Source organism: Schistocerca gregaria, chromosome 5 (assembly GCF_023897955.1).
Source record: "Schistocerca gregaria isolate iqSchGreg1 chromosome 5, iqSchGreg1.2, whole genome shotgun sequence".
NCBI lineage: Eukaryota > Metazoa > Arthropoda > Insecta > Orthoptera > Acrididae > Schistocerca > Schistocerca gregaria.
In genome coordinates this window covers 536,650,352-536,675,079 of record NC_064924.1, presented here as the reverse complement: position 1 = coordinate 536,675,079, position 24,728 = coordinate 536,650,352, and positions in this window count along the sequence as shown.

Sequence of the window (24,728 nt, the reverse complement as noted above, 5' to 3'; positions counted from 1 at the left end):
TACGTGTCGTTTCAGTCATATCCCTGGTTGCAAATACCTCCCCTGGAACGTATCTCCAACCACATATCATTATGATATTTTTTGCCAGTTGTCCCTCAGGGATCGTTGTCTGTAGCTCATGACAATGTAGAAGAAGCACCTTGTATAAGATAGAACAATATATGAATCTAGTTGCGAAGTAGAATCCTGTCCTAACACCCAGACTCAGCATCAGATATGAGTTTTGTTCGTTTACTGTTCGGTGATTCTACTAATTCCGTAGTACTCCTCCTGTCAACGGATATCTCAGGAATACGCTGTGTCGTAATTTTATCTACGCGTTTTTGAATAAGGTCTTTGAAAATGTGGTTTACATGCTTCCAATAATGTAAAGACGATCGTGGATTTGTTTTTGGCTTCTAGATACTGGCAACAGTTTCGGATCGTATACGTCGTAACACAAATTTAAAATATCGAAAATTTTCAGACTAAATTTTAAGCAGAGATCTTTCGTTACAGGCTATGTAGCGTAGATACCAGCACACGACTGAAGAGCGCATGCCGTCGTCTGCTTACGTAGCTCCAGGCCATCTGTGATAGCAGACAGGCTGGTCTCGTGTAGTACAGGATGATGTGAAGTTTCCCCTATTTCAACTTCAAATGTATTTCAGTACTCGGATTCAGTCAAAAATTCGGATGAGTGACCCTTAACGTTCCCAGCTATTCGACTGTTTGTATTACTTTCGGATATCCAGCAGGATGCTGTCGTTTACGAATCACAGTATTGTCATGGCGTACCTTGTCTTAATATTTAGGTGATACTTATCCAATGAGTGTCTTTGCTACATCCCGCTTCCTTGATACGTTCATTGCCCTCATCTTCAGGCGATACCTATACAATGACCGTCTTTGCTACATCTTTCTTCCTTCGTACGTTCATTGCTCCCCAGTCGTCTCCTCCTCCAACCCAATATCCGGATGTGGGGAAGCGATGGCCGAAGGCTGTGCGCTAGCTCCGGTCCCTCAGCAGTCCTGCCGCCTTCTCTGGAAGCGGTCCATCTCTGCTGGTGTTGTGACTTCAGCTGACATAGTACTGCATTCAACGCGTTACTTTGAATGAAACCACTGTCTCTATTGATCGCGTCGTCAAACAGTAATATTTTTAACAGCTTCCTTTAGAATACATGTACAACATCAAAAGGACGAGATGTATCATCTACGTTTGTTCATATTACATGTACTCTGTATCTATACAGCGTTCAGCAACTTCAGATTTTGTTGGTAGAGTTCGGTGCGTCTCCTGTGCTGCTGATACAGCACTTCCACTGTTCGCCCCTTCTTCCTGATGTATGCCTCACTGCGTTGGACAGCGGTATACAGGACCGCAAGTCATCATTCACCTTACCTAACAGTGCACGTTTTTGAGGAGGTGGATGGAAACATTACTTAATGATACGTCATGCTACGTTCCGGAGAATGTTGTTCGATAGTTTGCCGACGTACAGCAAACACGCCGTTGTCTCATTCTGCTCGTTAGGTTCTTTTAGCTGGGCCTGTATCTCATACCTGAATCACGTTTGATTTGTCTCCTAGCATATTCGTTCTTCTTGAATACGTCGTTAAGAAGGTTGAGCTTGGGAGGCTACCATGTTCCGTTATTGCTTCGGCCCTGTGGACGAGTGAACGTAGCATATACACAATCTGTGAAGGATGATGGCAGTTGGAGGCTTGTAGATGCAACTCAGTGCGTGTTTCTTTCTTGTACAGTGCCTCATACTGCTATCCTCTTTGCCCTTCAATACGCTGTCCAAGAAGAGGAGTTCGTCATTCTTTTCGTTCCTCCACGGTGACTGTGGTGCTGGGATGTTGCAGAAACACCTAGAGTCTTTCACTCCCCTCTAGCCACATCACAGATGCATCATCAACATATCGTGGGCTTCTGTGCTGCTGCCTCTAGAGCTTTTCTTCGAAATCCTCGATGAATAGTTCGCCACACCGAGCGAGGTGGCGCAGTGGTTAGCTCATTGGACTCGTATTCGGGAGGACGACGGTTCAATCCCGCGTCTGGCCATCCTGAATTAGGTTTTCCGTGGTTTTACTAAATCGTTTCAGGCAAATGCCGGGATGGTTCCTTTGAAAGGGCAGGGCCGTCTTCCTTCGTCATCCTTCCCTAATCCGATGAGACCGATGACCTCGCAGTTTGGTCTCTTCCCCAACTCACCCCCAGTTCGCTACAATTGGTCGGAGAGGTCACCCCACGGCGATGCCATTCATTAATTTATAATAATAGCCGTCACTGCAAAGAAAGAATAAATAGGTGTGAGGACGAGTTCAAAGAGGTTACCCAATTTGATGCTTTTATCAGCTTGAATGAGTGCGAAAGCGACCCTCTGATAACGGAGATGGCGGTTACGAATGTGTAGTTCTTGATGTCGTTGAAGATGTGCGCATGGTTCCTGGTGTGGTACTGACATTTTTCCAATTGGGAACTTCATAATACAGTTAGGAATTTGGCTAACTTGTATTTATGTCGTTTACAATAGACCGTAGAAGAAGAAGTTCTTTATGAATTTATGTATGTCACAGAGCTTTTCCGGTGAGGCAACACAAACGTCGCAGGTTTTTGATAATTTTCCTTGGGTCTAACTTTGATGCTCGACAGTCATCCATGCTATACTCTTAATTTTGTATACATAGGATCCAAAATAAACCGTACAATTAGCGATTAAACTCTGTGGAAGGAGTAGAGTGGTGTTTTCTTTGTATGTAGGTAAAGTTAGTATTTCAGGTTCATTATTACTAATTGAGAATCATTAAGTAGGTCTCGAGCAGCACCTATTTCACTTTCAGTATGTTGGGTCTCCGGTGGAACATCCTGCTGGGCGAACGGCATGTTTGCGGACCTATTTCTTCCACCTCGCCGCTGCGGAGCATGGTTATTACTTGTTACATACCATTGACGAAATATGTAAGATGTATAGAAGTCGGTGTTGGTGTAAAATTGAATCCCTTTCGCAGAACTGTTTGGCCGTGAGTTTCATAATCGGGTATAGCCGGCTGGACACCCGGGAGCAATACAAACTGTATTGATTAATTTCCCAACAGAAAACGGTCTCCATGTTTTAATTCTGCACATACTACATTATCTGTAGTTCAGATTATATTAACAAAAACTGTTGCACATTATATACACATAAAAAGCGGTTTTTCTTTTTGCAACTTTCTTCCTAGTGTTCGGTATCCAAAAATTATGTATCTGGCATCTATTGTCTAAAAAAGATGGTCAGAATCAGGAGAGATGTGACAAATGTAGGGGCACCATTTACGGAATTCATGTTGCTGTTACTGTAGACATTAAGTTGCCTAGGGTTCTAACAAATCATTGTTACGTCACCGAAATAACGAGTTTCTCTTTGTCTTGATATGACGTAAAACCCCCGGAACCAGAACAAATTCATACTCATCATTTCTGGAATGCGTGCTCGCGGTTAATTCAATTCAGCAGATTCGACACTGTTACTAATGTACGAGTAAATATTTGCATGACTTCAAGCAACGGTTCGTACGCAACTAAAAACTGACAAAGAGAGGAAGAGAAGCAATCAGACTTACTTGTGTACGATATGTTGTCAGTACTGATTTAAAAGTCAGACTGCTTGGGTTCTATTACTCCATAGTATCTGCACCTACTCTTGTCACGTAAGGAATGTTAACATCTTTTCTCCAATTTTCAGTGCTAATTGTGCCCCACGCCTCAAATCACTAATTAGCATTCACGTTGAGCAACCATAACGCAATATGTCCTTTATACCACTACAATCATTTAACTGTATTCCAGTTACTGAAAGTGTATCATTCTTGCTCGTGTGCCTGAAAATGAACTGTTATGTTTTTTCTTTGTCTACGCTTGCGTTTACAAGGCCAGGATATCATACTGTGCGAAAACCGCTCGCTTAAGGAAGCCTATAGAGAACAAGCTTCACGGGAGAATTCTGCGTAATGGAGTTTTGTGGTGAATAATGGAATCACGATAGAACTTTCTCTCGTGACGTATATCTCGGGCAAATATTGTTACCGAAACAATGTTATTTCTTAATGCGACTATGAAAGGAGGTCTTCGTATCGTAACTTTGCCAACTGTGCCTGAATGATAAGATCATTGCAGGCTTCATAACGAAGTAAGACAACAGTGAATACTATTCTGTGCTTATACCTTTCAACATGAGAATAACGTTCTACGGTATCAATTTTAGTGTGGAAAACGTTTCTGAAAGTACCATACTCATAATGAAAAACATCGCGCGAAATAAACAATTTTGGTAGTCTGGAATACAAAATTACTTATCTTTATATGCTGCCAAAAATTAGGACCTGATAAATTTTCACGTCACCTTACTTACATCAGTAAAGATTTGGAGTAGTACAAACGAGGTAGACTCATGCAGGGAATGTAACGATTTACAATACCTCATGAATTCATTTCACAATTCCGCATCTGCTCCACCGTATAATATGAAATGTACTATAATATACGAGTTTATGTAGACATCATTCTCTAAAATTTAAGGTGGGTTTAATTTGAATGTCTTGTGGCTTACTGATGGGCATATATTATAGTATTGAAACTTATGGCCAGAGTAACATGGAAGACGTCAAGTTGGATGCCTAAGGGACGAAAAACTAGAGAATAGGCCTTAAATACGAACCAAACGCAAAATTATAATGTCGATAGACCTCGTGAACTACTTTTCGTAGAACGTCACGCAGTGTATGACAAAACATGTTCCAGAATATATTTCATCATACAACTCACACCGTGTGTTATTTTTCAAAAGAGTAAACCATCGTTTGACAGTGGATTGTTAAGTTTACGTTTAGGTCTATCCAAATTTCGGCTTTTATGACATTATCAAGTACAATGCTAAAAGCTGGAACATGTGAACTGCCAGAAAGGTAGTAAAAAATTTTCAAAAATTTTAGGAAAACATTACATGCACCATGATACCAAATTGAGAGATATTCACTTACTTGCTAGACGATTATTAACGAATACACTATGTGAGCAAAACTATGCGGACACCCCGAAAGTATACACCTCTCATATTAGGTTCATTGTGCTGCCACCTACTGCCAGGTACTCCATATCAGTGACCTCAGTAGTCATTAGACATCGGGAGAGATAAGAATGGAGCGTACCGCGAAACTCACTAACTTCGAACGTGTCTGTTATTATTAGAAGGGGGTATAAAATTATGAATGAGAAGAAAGTGAAAGATGTGACTGGAAGGTTGGGAGATGCCCTCGTTTTTGGAGGGGGTGGTGTGACCTCATTGGAAAAGCTAGTTAGTGAAATGGATAAGTGGAAAATTCAATGTTAAAAGTATTTACAAATGGCAGGTGGGAAGGGATGGAGATGAAGGAGTAGAAATGATGTTTGGGCGACAGGAATCAGGAAAAGAAACATGAGTGTATTTTTGTTTGAGTGTTGAAACTGGGTGCATCACTAAAGAGATGATGAGGGTGGTGGGAGGTGGCTTAGTAGGGAGAGTGGGATACAGTGGGCCTACAGGCACAATACAGCTTCCAAGTTGTACATGAAATATATCAGACAGATGGAATAAATATGGTGAGCATGGTATGCTTACAAAAATGTGTTAGTGCATTACAAATTATGTAGTGTAGGAGTCGTTACTCCAGGTAGGTAGGGACACACAAGGAAAATAACTTTGGTTCAAGAAAGCATGAATACACGAGTGTACATGTACACCTTTCTTTATTAGCAATAGATATAGATCTTAAATACGTCATGGAGCTTTACTTGGAGCAGGAACTTTGCAACATCTCCAGATATACATTCTACCCTAGTAGAATGTTGAGGTTACCTGTGCGGAACTCGCAGATGCTTCAGTTATGAAGAGTACCTGAACTATTCTGTTCAAAGAAGATAAATAAATTTAAAATATGGGAAGAAAGTTGACAATAACGTAATGTAGAACCAGTAACACATTGTAAACCAGTAACAAAAACACATTGCTTGTACAAAACTATTTGCAGGACCTTTCAATGAAGTACATCAATGCAGAAGGTCTTAAACACACCTAATTGAGTTAGAAAATTACTCAGCAGCGCACAGGTAAACTACAGTACCTAGCACCTGAAAAGATTATTACAGTGGCGTGACAACATACAGGTTAACAAATTACAGGCATAATTATTTACTACAGTTTATATTTTTTGACGAATAGCTATTTCACAGCTACTTTATGACGTATTTCAACTATAACTGTTCTTCAAGTCTTATTAATATAGACTATTGTAATACTTTTTATGCTAATAGTACACACCATACTTCTGATTGGTTTGCACTGCTGTCTTACACAAAACGTTGAGTAGGGCTGGTGCTAGCGAAGACCGCTCCCTGCGTAACCTCGTTGTGGGTCAGTGCAGCTTGCTTCATTGTAGTCCACCTGCCGTTCTGGGTACTTTGTAATTGTATTTCAGTGTGAATACGGTACTGTAAGAATCCCTCTATCTGTACATATGTTATTTCAAGTCTAAAGATGATCCTTAAGGTTTGAAACCAGTCACTCCGATAAAAAGATTTAGCAACCAAAACTGGTTTTTAATTATCATATCAATATAAGATTGCTGATAATAGTTTCAAAAATTTTAGTATGTATACATGAGCGAACATTTTTCATCAAACCTTGTGAACAACAAATGTAATCAAGAATACTTGAAGAGGGCTTACCAGAGTTATGGACAGAGCTAAAATCTCTATTGAATACAATAAACCCCAATGTGACCTTCTGGTGGAAAAAACTGCTACATGATTCAGTTGTCTATATTTCCTGAAATTTTTGGCTCCTTAAGCATGCCAAAATCAATGTAAGACACTAAAAAAAGATTGTCAGTGATAATTTAATTACGAACAGTAATAATCATGTGTGTTATCAATTATAGCATATTGCTTACATAATGTTTATTTATAGGAAACAGTAACAATCAGGTTTGTGTTATCAACTACAGTACATTATTCACAGAATGTTTATTTATAGGAGTGCTAACCAAACACATTAATGTACAAACCTTACCACACACACACACACACACACACACACACACACACACACACACACACACACACACACGGGCGCGCGCGCACATACGCACATACACACACTCACTCACTCACACACATACTCCTATTAATATTTTATGTGCAATATGAAAGATGCTTGAGCTGTAGCACCATAGTGCCAGGACTGAATATTACTAGATCTTCCTTTCTCTTTCCTCCTTATGTATTCACTGACGAATACATCTTTGTTGAAATATTTTTTTAGTGCAGGCTTTGTCCGCCCTCAGTAGCTGAGTGGTCAACACGAAAGACTGTCCTTCCTAAGGGCCAGGGTTTGATTCCCGGCTGGGTCGGAGATTTTCTCCGCTTAGGGACTGGGTGTTGTGTTGTCGTAATCATCATCAATTCATCCCCATCCACATGCAAGTCGCCGAAGTGGCGTCAAATCGAAAGACTAGCATCAGGCGAGCGGTCTATTCGACGGGAGGCCCTTGTCACACGCCATTTCATTTCATTTCAGTGCAGACTTTTCTTAGGATTTAGTAACACATGTTCTATAACATGTAATATATCAATACATTTCCATGAGCTTACTGTAGTCACTGTATGTTTCCCTCTTATAGCAATCTGTCTCACATGCACATTAGCATGATGAATTGTGACTTATTTAACAAGTGCGTTTTAATTGCTCTCAGCTCTTCCATTCATAGTCTCCATGTAAAATATGTTTTATTCAATGCAAATCAAATTTGATGGGTGTCAATACTTTAAATGTTTTGTACCTATTGAGCCGCATCATATCTGTCATATATAAACATACATGTTAGCATGCCACAGTAACAAAATGCATAGGAGCTAAGAACTGTACAATGTCATTGTGCTGCTATTAATTTTCTAACACAGTTATGTGTGTAACATCCTCTAGATTGGTGTGCTTTGTTACAATGGCCTTTAAATGGTTTTGTACTGGAAGTGGATTTTGGTTTCTGGGTGACAATGTAAACATGTCTATCACTGCTTCTATATTATGTTATTGTCAACTTCTTTTTGCTCTATTGTGCATTTAATTTATTATCTTCTTTGAACTCGCTGTAACTTAAACATGTACCAGTTTTGCACAAGAAGCCTCAAAATTAAACTCTGCCTGGGGTCAGTTTCCTTGCAACAGCCACTGCCAGTCCCAAGCCCAGATGTAGGAGGATGGTTGGGCATTGGGCTAACAACCCAATCCTGTAAAACATTCTTTGCTACAAAAAACAAACTTGCCTCGGACTAGGATGGATACAATGGATATACGAATACTGCAAAGAACCACCGGCACACGTTTTAGAAATTTTTATTTTGGATCTTGGAATGCTCAGAGCCTGTATAGACCAGGAACCATCCAGACTATGGTCTCAGAAATTAACCGATATAAACTGGGCCTGGTGGCAGTACAAGAGAGAAGATGGCTAGGAGAAGGAACTCACAAAGAGGATGGATACACACCATTCTACTGCGGATGTGTAGATAAACATGAATTCGGCACTGGTTTTGTAATACATAACAAAGCAGCAAATTCAGTGAAGGAATTCAAAGCTGTTAATAAGAGAATATCCTACATAATACTAGGAAACCAAGTGTCAGACATCATATTCATCAATGTTCATGCCCCAACTCAGGATAAAACAGGTGACGAAAAGGAAGAGTTCTATGATCAATTAGAACAAACAATTGAGTGCACACCAACTAGGAATATCAGAATAGTGCTGGAAGATTTTAATTGTAAAGCAGGAAAAGAAGAATTCTATGTACCAACTATAGGAAGGCTCAGTTGGCTAGATGAGAAAAATGAGAATAGTCAGAGGATGATCTACTTAGCTGTCTCAAAGAACCTGAGAGTATGTTCGACCTACTTCGAACACAAGAGAATACTTAAGGGAACATGGTGTTCACCGAATGGAAGAACCACCTACCAGATAGATCACAGTTCGGTGGGTCAGCGCTATAGCGATAGAGTCATGAACGTCAGGTCGTATAGAGAAGCTGACTGTGTGTCAGACCACTTCCCCATTGTGTGCAGGCTTAAACTCATGTTCACCTACACGCATAAGAAGAGGACATTAGAATCTGCATTGAAAGTTGAGAAACTGCGAGAAAGTGCCATTAAGGAACAATATGCCATAGAAATCAAAAACCGTTTTGAGGTCCTAGAGACCCTAGATCAAAGAGGAAACGTAGAGGAAAGGTGGAATTAAATGTAGCGGAGGATATACTGGGAAGAAAGAAGATAACTAAGAAGGGGAAATGTTTCAACGAGGTATGCCAGAAGGCTACAGAAAAGAGAACAGAGATGAGAGATAAGTGGCTAGCTGACAGATAGAGTGTGCAGAAAAGGTAAAATTTTGTCAACATCAGAAGGGAGAGAAATCGAATCCTAAGAGCACTGAAAAGAATATATCTACCCAGTTTGCTAGAACAAGTTGCGGCAGAGAGCCAAAATAAGAACTCAAGGCAATGTTGAAGATGGGATATTACCTGCAAACACTACAGAGGAAAGGAAATATGAAGAAGAATGGGAAGTTAGTGAAGAAGACGTGAAAATCGCAATCCAAGGACTCAGAAACCACAAAGCCCCAGTGGAAGACCGAATAACATCAGAATTAATCAAGGAGGGAGGTGAGAGCTTACACGTAGAGATACATAAAGTGATCCAGTTTATACGGGAGAAGCAGAAACTGCCATAAGAAGGGAAATTGGCTGTAATACAGAACAACATACAGGAGTACCAAGCTGCCTTTTGACCAAACCTATAGGCAATAGATCACATTTTCGTAGTAAGACGATTTGTTGAAGAAACATTGGGAATATGATAAAGATGTCTACAGCCTGTTCGTAGATTTTCAACGTGCGTATGACAGCACCCACAGGAAACAGCCTATACAATGAAATGCAGATTCGCTGAGAAGCTAGTAAGAATAGTGCATGCTTGTATGGAAGGGTCAAAGACAGCAGCACGTTTCCAAGGAGCCAAATCAGAAACATTCGAGACTGAGACAGGCCTGACACAAGGGGATGCTGTTTCATGTGTTCTCTTCAATGTCATCTTAGAGAAAGTAGTAAAAGAGTGTAGGTAACAGGAATGGGCTGGAGTAGAGTGAACTTCAATTGTCTGACATATGCAGATGGCATAGTACTATTAAGTGAATCAAAGCACAAGTTGAAAGAAATGTGCCAGGAAATGGACAATAATGCACGGAAGGTAGGGCACAAAGTGAATCGGGACGCAATTAGGAAGAAAACAAGAGCAGGTAGACTTTCTTGAGATAGATGGCAGGAGATTCTAGAGAGTAGACCAGTTCAGTTACTTGGGATCTTGGTTTACTACGGACAACAACAAAAATGGATATCAATGAAAGGATAATTGTAGAAACGAAATGCATGCATTCCCTCAGAGATACGCTTGGCTCTAAATCGATCCCAGTGAACACTAAGATGAAAATCTACAACACAGTGATATGCACAGCAGTAATTTACAGTTCAGAAACATGGGGCATGACTAAGAGAGAAAGGGAAAAAACTATTAATGTTTGAAAGAAGAGTAATGAGGAAGCTATGGGGACCAGTTTCACGTAACGGAGAATGTAGGATGCGGAAAAACGAGAAAATGTACCTTCTGGTGCGACAACCAACTATCCTACACAGGATAAAGAGCAAAAGAATACAATGGGTGGACCATGTAGCTCGTATGTCAGACGAAAGACAGGCGAAGATGGCACTAGCAGGAAAACCTAACACCAAAAGCCCCATCGGATGGCCAAGGAAGCGCTGGATGGAGGACCTGGCGAATGACCTAGCAGCCGTGGGAACAGATGATACCTGGAGGAACTGGGCACCAAACAGGAAGAATGGAGGCAGTTTGTGGAAGCAGTGCATGGTCTGCAGGGCCTGTGATCGCTGAATATCTATCTATCTATCTATCTATCTAGCCTCAACAGTAAATTAGGACGTTAGTACATGCCGAAGGCTTTACAAAGTTGCTGCTCCAAGTAAAGCTGGATGTTGCTTTTAGGATCTACATCGATTGCTAGTCATATGCAGTTTACATGTACACTGATGTATTCCTGCTTTTTTGAACCAACGTTGTATTCATTGCATGTGTTTATCTACCGGTGCATAATGACCTATATTATATGTAATTCGTAATGCACTAATACATTTCTGTAAGCATATCATGGTCAGTATATTTACCCCATTTCTGTATTACGTTTCACATGAACACTTCCAAGCTGCATTGTGGCTGTATGCCCATGGTATCCCATCATCCCCTGTTCTACCGCTCCCACCACCCATCCCACACCCTTATCTTACTACACTTTCCCTGCCCTCCCTCTTTTTTCTTTACTCGTGCATTCATCATACAAGTGTATCATGTCTCCTTACTCATCACTAAACCTGCCTGCTATTATTTCCTATTACCTCCCTTCACCCCCCCCCCCATTTCTCTAAACCCCTTTCTGCCTCCAATTATGTCTAGTAAGCCAATCTAAAGCCTCACTTTCCATCCACCACCCTCGCCTTTTTCTTCCTCAACGCTTTGGATATCATTGTCTCCATGACCGTCTTCTTGTCCCAAGTTTTAAGTCTTTGATCATCACTATTTCTCTCATAGTATCTTGATACTCCCTCTACCAATCTTCTCCTCACCAACCTCATTCCCATCCTGATCTACCAAATTTCAATTTTCAAACAAACTACACACATGTTTCTTTTTTTTATTCCTGCCCACCAAACACTGCTTCTACTCCCCCACCTCTACCCTCCTCTCCCTCGCCCACAATTATATCTACTTGTATCCTACTTACTTATTTCACTAACTTATTAGCTTTTTTCCTTCTCCTTCATAATTTTATTTGACCTATGTCTACCATTACACCTCTTAAGCCCCACTTTTTTCTCTGCCCCTTCCTCTCCCTTCCTTCATTACCGTATGAATCCAGTCATTCAGTACCCTCCTTCTCTTGCCGCCATTTGTTCACCTCCTTCTGCACCATAATGCCAGGTATAGTTTCTTTCCTCCCCCTCCCAACCTTATAACCCTTCTCAATCAGTCTCTCCATCATAGTTTCTTGACCGACCACCAAGTCATCTTCCAACTCATAACAATTATGACCTACCCAACTTCAACACTCAATCAAATATTCACTCATGTTTCTTTTGCTGTTTCCGTCCTATAAACTCTATCCCATCCCACAAATCTTTTACCCTATGCCCTCCCCACCATGTACCCACTTCAAATGCTTTTTTTCTAATTATTAATTCCATTAACTGACCTCTATATCTGGGCTGCCCTTATCCCTCCTGTCCCTCTCCCGTTCCAGTCAATACCCCCTCTCCTCCACTCTTACCCTCATTATCCCACTATTCACTATCTTATTTTTCTTCATCTTATATGACATTCACATAATAATATCAACTCCTGATTTTGCTTCCCCTCTTTCCACCCTTCCTTTTCCCACCTAACACGCTATATTTCACTTGTCTGTTATATTTCTCACCTTTATGTTATTACTAGCACTTACCATAAGGTTAAGTGCGATTCATTGGCTTCTGTACTTTATTTCGTCTGTTGCTTAGAAACTTCGGTGTTTTCAGGCTGCATAACATATATTCACTTCATGTTATTAGTGATCAGATGTATACATGTAAATGCAAAGACGATGATTCGCAACGCTCTCTCAATCGGTTCTCACTGCTGTCAGGTGACACCAAACCCTTGTAAGCTTATATCTGTGATATTTATAAGTTTTCTATGTGTTCTAGAACCAACATTCTTTGACAGTTGCATCTTATCGACATGTACTTGCCTTGTGTACATACTTTCGACCTCGACAGTAAATATGTCATAATAATGAGCTAAGAACTACGTGAACATCTAGTAATATTATACAAGTGTCCATCAATATTTCTTCGAAGTTTTCAAAATATTTTACTATGTATCTTTCTATTTGCATGTTCCATCTTTCAGGATTGTACTTGATTATGACATAAAAGCAAAGTGTGGACAATGAAAAAGTTAAATATAATACAAAAGTAAAATGTAATCATACACACTCAAACTCTGGTTTAATTTTTTAAAAATTTAGTGTCAAGTGGCTGTGGCCCAACGCCATCGAAAATCTTTTACTAATGTTATTTGGTTTTACCTAGTGAAACTGAGAACGCCACTGCTTAATTATAACCTTTTTTCATACACATTACGATTTATGTTGTCAGTTGGTTTGGGAGTATCCTTTAAGAGTTCTGCACTGGAATGACTGACTAAAATCGTTCGGTTTTTCAAGCCACACCAAACTGAATTACATTTTTCAGATATCAAACAGCTGTCACTGATGAGAAAGGTCCAGAATAATTCATGGCAATTCTAATACCGTATTTTGAGTTCATATTTAATGCTGTAAGGGATGAAGAGGCTCTATGCAGAATTTGAGAAGAAATAAATATATGGAAAATACTGAGAGCAAGAACAGAGAGAATGATAGGGCATCCGTTATGAAATCATAGAATAACTTCCATGGTATTAGAGGGAACTACAGAGGATAAAAGCAGTAAAGCAAGAGAAAGACTGCAACACTTCCAGAAAATAATTGAGGATGTAGGTAGCAAGCTCTACTGTGAAATGATAAAGACAGAACAAGAAAGGAATTCATGGCGTCTGTATCAAACCTGTGAGAAGACTGATGACTCAAAAAAAAGAATGTATGGGATAATATAGTGTCTTGGCATGCTTTTCAGGCTTGAATGTCTAGTCAGTCCTTTAATAGAACTTTGACACATTTTCTATTACATTTTAAATTTGGCACTCACTTTTTATATGCTAAAAACTTTATCGAAAATTACAAAAAGTTACTCCAGAAAATTGAGACTTTCCCAAATGTGGAAAGCACAACAACGTTGTGTATTGACGAACATATATTCCATTTAAATTTAAAAGCATTGCAATCCAGAAAATCTTATCAATATATTGTTTGATTGTTAGTTATATTATTACTCAGCAACTGACGTCAGATGAAGTGAAACTATTAACTAACAGTTGTGAAATATATCCTTAAAAAGAAGCTACTGGGAAGCATGACTAAAATCCATTTCCAGACAGGCAATCTTTTTAATTTGCAAGTGTCACCTGTTCCACAGCCAGCGACCAAATTTTGTTTTAATCTACATCACGATGCAAGACTAAAAATTTGACTTGACTACCCACGTATTACATGAATGTATGTAAAAAGATGTTGCTCACAATAACATTGCTTGCTTCCAGACTTGACAAGAAAGTTTTAATATTTTTACTATATTATGTAGCATTTAAATATTTAAAAATGCAGTGGAAAATATAACCTCATATCTAACATCAACGAAAGAAGAAATGTGGTCGATACTGCTTATGGCAGTGTCTGTGGGGATTCATTCATGTCAATATAAATTCAGTCAATAGACTGAACAACCGAACATAGAGCATTGTGTGTTCCTAGGTACACTATTCTCTATGTGGAACACTTCTCCTAATATTTAGATTCAGTATCATATCATCCTCTATAATTATTCGATTACTACACTCAATGCTTTAATGTATACATATACTAATTTAATTTCGTAACGATTTCTTGAAGATGAAGGTAATGGAGTAGAGAGTGATGAAATTGTTGTTGTTGTTGTGTTATTCAGTCCTGAGGCTAGTTTAATTCAGCTCTCCATGCTACTCTATCCTGTGCAAGCTTCTTCGTCTCCCAGTATCTACGGCAGCCTACATCCTTCTGAAACTGTTTAATGTATTCATCTCTTGGACTCTCTCTACGATTTTTACCCTCTGCACTGCCCTCCAATACTAGATTGGTGATCCCTTGCTGCCTCAGAATATGTCCTACCAACCGATCCCTTCTTCTAGTCAAGTTATGCCACACGCTCCACTTCTCCCCAGTTCTATTCAATTCATCCATAGCGAGTGAGGTGGCGCAGTAGTTAGCACACTGATCTCGCATTAGGGATGATGACGGTTCAATCCCGCGTCCGGCCATCCTGATTTAGGTTTTCTGTGATTTCACTAAATCTCTCCAGGCAAATGCAGGGGTGGTTCCTTGAAAGGGCACGGCCGACTTCCTTCCCCGTCTTTCCCGAATCCGATGGGACCAATGACAACGCTGTTTGGTCTCTTCACCCAAATAATCCAGTGTAATCCAATACATCCTCATTAGTTATGTGATCTACCCATCTAATCTTCAACATTCTTCTGTAGCACCACATTTTGAAAGCTTCTATTCTCTTTCAGTGCAAACTGTTTTTCGTCCACGTTTCAATTCATCCATGGCTACACTCCATACAAATGCTGTCAGAAAAGACTTCCTGTCACTTAAATCTTTACTTGATGTTAACACATATCTCTTCTTCAGAAGCGCTTTCCTTGCCATTGTTAGTCTACATCTTCTATCCCCTCTACTTCGACAATCATCAGTTAATTTGCTCATCAAATAGGAACACGCATTTACTACTTTAACCGTCTCATTTCCTAATCTAATAGCCTCTGCATCACCCGATTTAATTCGACTTCATTCCGTTATCCGCGTTTTGCTGTTCTTGCTGCTCATCTTATATTCTCCATTCAAGACACTGTCCATTCTGTTTACCTGCTCTTCCAGATCGTTTGCTGGCTCTGACAGAATTACAATGCCATCGGTGGACCTTAAAGTTTTAATGTCTTGTCCATGGATTTTAATTCCCACTCCAAATTTTTCTTTTGTTTTCTTTACTGCCTGCTGAATAAAGAGATTTAATAACACTAGGGAGAGGTTACAAACATGTCGTACTCCCTTCCCAACCACTGATTCCCTTTCATGCCCCTCGACTCTTCCTGTAGAAATTGTAAATAAGCTTTCGTTCCCTGTATTTTACCCCTGCCAATTTCAGAACTTGAAAGAGAGTATTCCAGTCAACAGTGTCAAAAGTTTTCTCTACATCTACAAATGCTAGAAAAGTAGGTTTGCCTTTTCTTAATCTATTTACTAAGGTAAGTCGTAGGGTCAGTATTGTCTCACGTGTAACAAAATTTCTACGGAATCTTAACTGAACTTCACCTAGGTAGGAATCTACCAGTTTTTCAATTCGTCTGTAAAGAATTCGTGTTAGTATTTTGCAGCCATGGCTTATTAAACTAATAGTTTAGTAATTTTCACATCTGTCAACTTCTGCTTTCTTTGGGATTGGAATAATTATATTCTTCTTGAAGTCTGAGGGTATTTTGCCTGTCTCATACATCTTGCTCACCAGATGTTTGAGTTTTACCAGGGCTAGCTCTCCCAAGGCTATCAGTGGTTCTAATGGAATGTGGTCTACTCCAGGCGCCTTGTTTCGACATAGGTCTTTAAGTGCTCTTTTAAACTCTTCACGCAGTATCATATCTCCCACTTCATCTTCGTCTACATCCTTTTCCATTTCTATAATTTTGTCCTCAAGAACGTCGCCCATGTATAGACCCTCTATATACTCCTTCCACCTTTCTGCATTCCCTTCATGCTTAGAACTGGGTTGCCATCTGAGCTCTTGATATTCGTGCTAGTGGTTCTCTTTTCTCCAGAGGTCTCTTTAAGTTTTATGGAGGCAGTGTCTACCTTACCCCTTGTGATATGCGCCTCTGCAGCATTACATTTGTCCTCTAGCCATCCCTGTTTAGCCATTTTCCACTTCCTGTCGATCTCATATTTGAGACGATTGTATTCCTTTTTGCCTGCTTCATTTAGTGCATTTTTGTATTTTCTCCTTTCATCAATTAAATTCAGTATCTCTTCTGTTACCAAAGGATTTCTATTGGCCCTCATATTTTTCCCTATTTGATGCTCTACCGCCTTCAATATTTCATCTCTCAAACTAGTCATTTTTCTTTTATTGTGTTTCTTACCCAATTTCTAGTCAATCGTTCCCTAATACTCGCCCTGAAACTTTCTAAAACCTCTGGTTCTGTCAAATTATCCAAGTCCCATTTCCTTTAATTCCCAACTTTTTGCACTTTCTTTAGTTTTAATCTACAGTCACAACCTATAGATTGTGGTCAGAGTCCACATCTGCCCCATGAAATGTCTTACAATTTAAAACGTGTTTCCTAAACCTCTGTCTTAGCATTATATAATCTATCTGCAACCTGTCAGTATCTCCAGGCTTCTACCATGTGTACAAGCTTCTTTTATGATTCATGAACCAAGTGTCAGCCCTGATTAAGCTATGGTCTGTGCAAAATTCTACCAGGCAGCTTTCTCTTTTATTCCTTACCCCCACTCCATATTCATGTATTACGTTTCCTTCTCTTCCTTTTCTTACTATCGAATTCCAGTCTCCAAAGACTATTACATTTTCGCCTTTCTTCACTATCTGAGTAATTTCTTTTATCTCATCATACATTTCATCAGTCTCTTCGTCATCTGCAGTGCTAGTCGGCATATAAACTTGTACTACTGGTGTGGGCGTTGCATCTGTCTTGGCCACAATAATGCTTTCACTATGCTTTTTGTAGTAGCTCACACGCATTCGTATTTTTTAATCATAACTAAACCTACTCCTGCATTACCCCTATTAGATTTTGTATTTGCAACCCTGTATTCCCCCGACCAGAAGTCTTGTTCTTCCTGCCACCGAACTTCACTAATTCCCACTATATCTAACTTTAACCTATCCATTTCCCTTTTTAAATATTCTAACCTACCTGCCCGATTAATGGATCTGACATTCCACGCTCCGACCCATAGAACGCCAGTTTTCTTTCTCCTGATAACAATGTCCTCCTGAGTAGTCCCCGCCCAGAAATCCGAATGGGGAACTACTTTACCTCCGGAATATTTTACCCAAGAGGACCTCATCATATCATTTAACCATACAGTTAAGTTGCATGCCCTCGGGAAAAATTACTGCTGTAGTATATATCTGTAACTGTTCAGTGGTCACTCATAATGAAACTATGTGATATAAAGCATGACACAAAGAGAAGTGCCCATTACATTGAAACAAGTAGCTAGTGGAGTAATACAAACGAAAAGAAAAAGTCTTTCTTCTTTAGCACCACATCTCAACTGCTTCGACTTCCTTCTGTTCCGGTTTTTCCCCAGTCCTGGTTTCACTATCATACAACGCTTTGCTCCAGACATACATTGTAATAAATTTTTTCTTCAAATTAAGGCCTGTGTTTCATACCGGCAGACTTTTCTTCACCAGGAATGCCCTCTTTGTCAGAGCTAATCTGGTTTCGATGGCGTCCTTGCTCTATCCGTAGTGGGCTATTTTTCTGCTTAGGTAGTAGAATTCCTTAACTTCATCTACTTCGTCACAATCTGTGCTGACATTAAGTATCTCACAGTTCTCATTTGTGTTGCATTTAATTACTTACGTCTTCCTTCGATTTACTCCCAATCCATATTCTGTAGTCATTAGACTGTCCATTCCGTTCAGCTGATCCTATAGTTCTTTTTCGCTTTCACTGAGGTTAGCGTTGCCATCAGCGAATCTTATCAACGATATCATTTCATTTTGAATTTTAATTCCACTGTTGTACATTTCTTTTAGTTCTATCATTGATTCTTCAATGTGTTGACTTAACGGTAGAAGTGATAAATTACATGCCTGTCTTATACTCTTTTTAATCTGAGCACTTCATTCTTAGTGGTCCATTGGCTACAGTTTATTGCTATAGATTCATACAGAGTAACAGATACTATGCTATAGATAAAAGTAGAGTTAAATGTGATGGCCGTGAAGGAAGAAGGTTATAGGAGCAGTTATTACTACAAGCCATGAAATACTTGAGCACCGTATGGAGAATGATGTCTTTTTAAAAACTAAAGAATAGGTAATATCTGTAATATGACTGATTAAGACTCAATAGCGTCACTCCTATGCCCTCAAAGTAGAGGTGATGATCAACAATGAAACTAAATGAGGCTAATTACTTTTATTTTCAAGAGCATACACTTGGTTGATTTGTTTTATGGATTAGGAGACATCTGAAGTAAATAGAGTTCTCCATCATTCATTAACATGTTGATTCGCAAATTATAACAACAGCCACCTGAAACTAATCATGGTAATAATTCAACAATTGGTGATGAATGTGATTTTAAATCTATGTTAGGTAATTACGTATATAAAGATGAAGTTCAATTACCTTTTCTAATACTTCAAATATACATATGGTGCTGCGAAGAAAAACATCACTCATTGTCTGAAACCGGAGAATCATGTCACTGCAAAACAACCCCGATAATTCCTCCTGTCAAAGATACGAGCACTTTTCGGAAAGTAAGATGGCATCGGTCGCGAAATGGAAATGATTGTGAAAATAAGCAATGATTTATTTGCAACAGTTAGCTTCACCTTTTATCTGCTTCCCTACATAGTTACCGCTCTGACGTAGACATTTATTGTAGCCTTATACCAGCTGTCCAATACCCTCCTCGTAGAAGACCTCTGCCTGTGCATTCCTACAATACTTTGGACTATTGCTCGTTGTCTATGCCAAAATAATGTCTTCATAGCCAGCGATGAAGCAGAGATGAAATACAAGAGGCTATATTGTGGTTGATCATACCCTTTCCACTGAAAATGCTGCATGAGCATATTCACTGCCCCAGAAGAGTGTGGCCGAGAAAATTCGTGATGAAGGACACACATGACGGTTATGTTGTGTCAGTTGCATGGCATGAGGCAAAATCTCTCACCAGGCCCTGATAGCTGGAGTAAGACATTGTTTTTCCAGGCGTTTTACACGCTCACAGAGAACTCAAAACTGAAGAGAGCGATGTGACGCAGTCGACAGCCATACTAGAGACACTACTCAGCATAATGCCCCAAGCTTCGTTGCATATTCACTGTAGTTTCCATTTCACGCCCGACCGTATCTTTATTATAACATTTGGAAGTATACAGATACAACGTGAATAGATAAGCCACCTTTATGACGCAATATACATAATGAAACTTTTTCTGACATAATCATCACAGAAAATGTAACAAGATATTGGTAAAGTATGAATGTTTAAACCGTTATCTCTGTTTTAATGACTATCTGCTGTAAACGTATGCTGCTTTGGAACTAACATTTGTTTCAGTTTCAATAGCAGCGTTTCATACCGCTATTGGAGCACGTCAGACAAACAACTGGGGCCGCAGGTTGCAAGTGATAGTCTGTGGAAAGGATTTTGGCACAGGAGAGGAATTCGTAGCGGGCCACATCAGATCAACCATTAGGTTGATGACTCAAAATAAGCAGCGTATCCACCTGCAAACACACAGCCTGACAAAAGAAGAGAAGTGTTTAGAAGTGCAGGAGGAAATGAACTGAAACTTCACACTTTGGAATGATACGTGATGTGTTTACAAAATCTAGTCAAACTGACAAGGAAATTAAGGGTATGAGGCCAGTGATCTTTATGAAGTTGCGCCCGCACTGGCCAGTATATAGGTACATGCACTGATTTTGTAGGGAATAGTGTAAGAAAGCCACCGTATCGCCTCCTGAGGGAAGCCCACACACAACGGCAGTAGCTGGTTCTTGATAGTGTTCATACCAACACATACTCAGAGCTGACGTCCAATCCGATCTCACTCACGTTATGTAAAGTACACACAACGAATCTTTCCGGGCCAGGCGTACCCTATAACTCAGGCATTTCACAGAGACAAGTACCCCGTATTGACGAGAATCGTCCTGTTGAAAAATGGCACCAAAATCTTGTCTAATGAGAGGTAACACATCACGATGCAGGATATCTGTAACATACGGCTGTGCCATGACAGTTCCCTTAACCGCAACTAGCAGTGTGTTGAAGTCATACCCAATGACATCCCATCCCAAGATGCCATGTCAACATCGCTGTGCGTCTCCAAAACATGGAAGCACGGCGAGGATTCCACAGGTCACCGTCATACTCACGTATGACAGTCATCTAGGGTGATGCAATCCGTGATTCATCGCTGAATACAATGCGGTGCCATTCAACTACAATCACTGCCTCCCAATAACGACACTACTAGGAAGACGGCCGATTTCGTTGTTTAGTTAATTGTAGCCAATGCATAGAACGTTTATTCCTGAGTCCGGTTAGTGCTTGCCCCTGGCCAATGGTGCGAGTGAGACAGAATGTTGCATGGAGTTCTTTTCTTGTTTACAAGTAGCAGGTGCCCCATCTGAAGGGGATGCAATATGCTTGGCGCAAAGTAGTGCGATCCTCTCTTCTGGGACCCAGAATCCTTCCATCAGACACTTCCCGACGAGCGTGCCTCTTGCTTCACATTGTCATGCTTAGCAGCGTCAATCTATTGCTACATCCGAATACCCCACAAATTCGCATTTTATGCGATTCGATCAGTTGGGCAAAGGGGATCCATAATGCGGCCAATTTAAGATTATATCAGGTGGAGATGAAGCTGTCTCGCACGCGGTGTCCTCTTCACCACGGCTACTCAGCCACTCACGCTCTTCACGCACCTTATACACCGTACCACGCATAGTATCAACATCAAATACAAACACCACTAACGCGGTCTTGTGGCCGACTATCTGATACAGAGAAATGACAATTTCAACTCTGCTAATTTAGCTACACCCACCCGTAATGTGCAATTGTATGCGGTTAATCTGACACGTTTTCTGGGTGCTTGATCTTTTTTGTCTGGCAGAATGTATCGTCTTCACTTTTGCATTGTTTTAAAACTGGCAATTTTCCATAAGACTCGTAAGGAAACTGGCAATTGATGTGTAACGTATATTACACGTACACCCAATCCGAGCTACCTCAAAGCTAATAGTGTTTTTGAATACAAGTCATCTTTCTACCGCTGTCTCTTCCGCAGGTTCCACATGTCTGATGATCTAGCGAAATCTTTGCATTTCTTCTTCATTCGGATACAAAGATTCTACACAAATTGAGGTATACTTTTAGAGGTCAGCAAGACGATGTGGTGAAACAAGCGCTGTAGCATGTGTGATATACAAAGGCGAGCGAATGTTCCAGGACTTAACCCAGTTCACTGCTACTAGCTACTAGCAGCATGTCGCCATAACGCGCTTTTGCGTAAAATACAAGTGTTGCACCTAAATTTAAGAATGAAATTAAAAATTCAAGCTGTTTTTTCATACTTTCTCAGCAAATTTTCAGTATATTAATGTTTAAATTAATAAATATTAATGTTTAAATTGTCAAATCTCAGAGCGACCAGATGAATATCTTTCCCTAAATACATCGTTTTAAACAAAAAACAAGCACAGTTAAATAATGAAGCTACAAAGCCAAAAACTGGTCAAGATATGCACATGTATATCAAAATCAGCTGTTAATCGTTTCAACTTGGTCAGAACAATATTTAGATCCACATAAGAAAATTTTCTTAAAATCAAAGGCACTAAAATTAGACTTAAAAATACGAAATAGACTTAAAAATAGACTTAAAATAGACTTAAAAATAGACTTAAAAATAGACTTAAAAAATAGACTAAAAATAGACTTAAAAATACGAAAATTGGTATGAAGTTTCAGTTGTATATAAAAGCAGTAACTACATGACGGCACTCAGCTGTCTCTAATAGTTCACGAATAATTGACTAAAAACTAAATTTGGAAGAGAAATGTACATACTTAACGTAGTTTAAATATCAGTTATGTTAATGTTAGAAATTTCTGATTACAGCATATGGTTTCATCTATTAAATAACACATTTTGCATCACTTTGATACAAATAAGAATCAATAGAAGATCTCTGAGAGATGTAGTTCAGAGGTCATGTTTTACTGTCTGTTCCACTATAAAAGTTGTAGTCGGCAAAATTTAAATGCCTTTGATAAATGCCAACTTAAATCCGTTCATACAAAAATTACGAAGACTGTAAGTTAATTCGTGACAGTGTTATAAAATGTGTCTTAGAAAGCGGCCATTTAGAGGTTGCTAGGTAATGACAGGTGATCTCTTCGGCCCCTATACAGATACCCGCTGAGAGGGAATGACTTCAGATGGCACCCAGCCACCCAACGGTTCGCGTCAGTCGAACGCAAGCTTACGCGCTTCCTCGCATAACGTCACAGCCAGGCTGCGACCAGACACATGTTTGCGCTGCAAATTAGAAACGAAATCGCGAGGACTTTACATCTTCCTGGAACACTTATATTTCACGGGAGTAACTGTTTGTGCGCCGCGTGTAATGTTAACAAAACCACGTGGCAAGTGGCGAGATTGTTTTCCACTTTTGGGGCGAGAAAATACTTTAGTTTATTAGAAGCCAGGGCTAAATATTATTTATTGGGAACTTACCGCAGGTGCCGCCTCTGAACGGCTCATAGTGCTGTTTATGATAGAGACATCATTATTACTATTATTATTATTATCAGGAATATTACTGCTTAATGTATCTGTAATTATTTTAAATATAATTGAATCAGCTAGAACCAAAAACTTATTTATAATTATAGTTCGTGATTCCGCTGAGTAAGCAGAGCATAGAAGTGTTCCTTTCAGTGGACAAAAGAAGAATGTGGACTTTCACACTGGCAACTATGGTCAGTATGTTCTCCATCGCTTCCTGGCTGACCACAAAAGTAGTATTCAGGCTCTCGTAAAAGAGGACCAACAATAATTCCTATCTCTTATCGTTAAGCCGCTATCGCACAGCTAGACGTTTGCGAAGAAAGATTTTCGGTGACAATATATCTTCTACCACTTCCAAATGCAGTTTTCATAAATACTAAATACCCGACGTACCTCTGAGTGCTGTTAAAGATATTCACACCCAGTGTGTGAAATTATTATTGACGTTACGTGTGCCGCGGGTGTACAACTGTACGACATTTTTAGTGGCGAAGAATTCATGTTGTAACTGTCTGATAGCACAGTGTACCGATGAGCTGCTATGTGAGTAACCAAATTTCTGTGTCTCCCAATTTGGGGGCTTTGTAACGACGCCTACATGTTATTATATACACAAATTTTGTCTTATTTTAATGAGGAAGGAATAGTAATATTAGTTTCTCGTCATATTTATGGTTCTGACAAACTGAGACGGCAGCTCTGTTTCCATAGCCAAAGTAAGTGGCGGAGAAGCTCGCTTGCCGTCGGAAGCTGAACCTGCCACGATGTTCAAAGCAGTGTGTGTAACAGGTGGTGGAAGGAGCCGCGGCTGGGAGCAGCGAGGATAGGCTGCGATTTGGTCAGCAGGCGGTGAGTGCTACAACTTAAGGCTTCTAATATTATGTGCAAAAGCATGTTAAGGGAAACATTTGTGGGACAATATACTGTAAAACAGAGTAAGAGGGAGAGAGACATTTACTTGCCTGTAATTTGTTTCGAATCTGTAGGCTGACTCTCTCCCTCTCAGTTTGTCACTATCGTTTCACTAGTTGGAGCCTAAAGTCGCAGTAGAAACGGTTGTCACGATGCAGACGAAACTGGGACATATTGGCACACTTTTTCTTCTTATTTTTATTCCAATTTGGGTTTTAAACTTTTGCTTAAATTTTTTTTGTAAATGAGATCACCCATAAACTATTTTAGACCCTTGCAACTAAGTAATTAACTCATCACGCTTTTGGTCTATTCATGAAGACATGTTTAGTATAGTAATCCGACCTACGCCAACCTACCTCACCAAAGGGTCTACTTAGTCCACCTG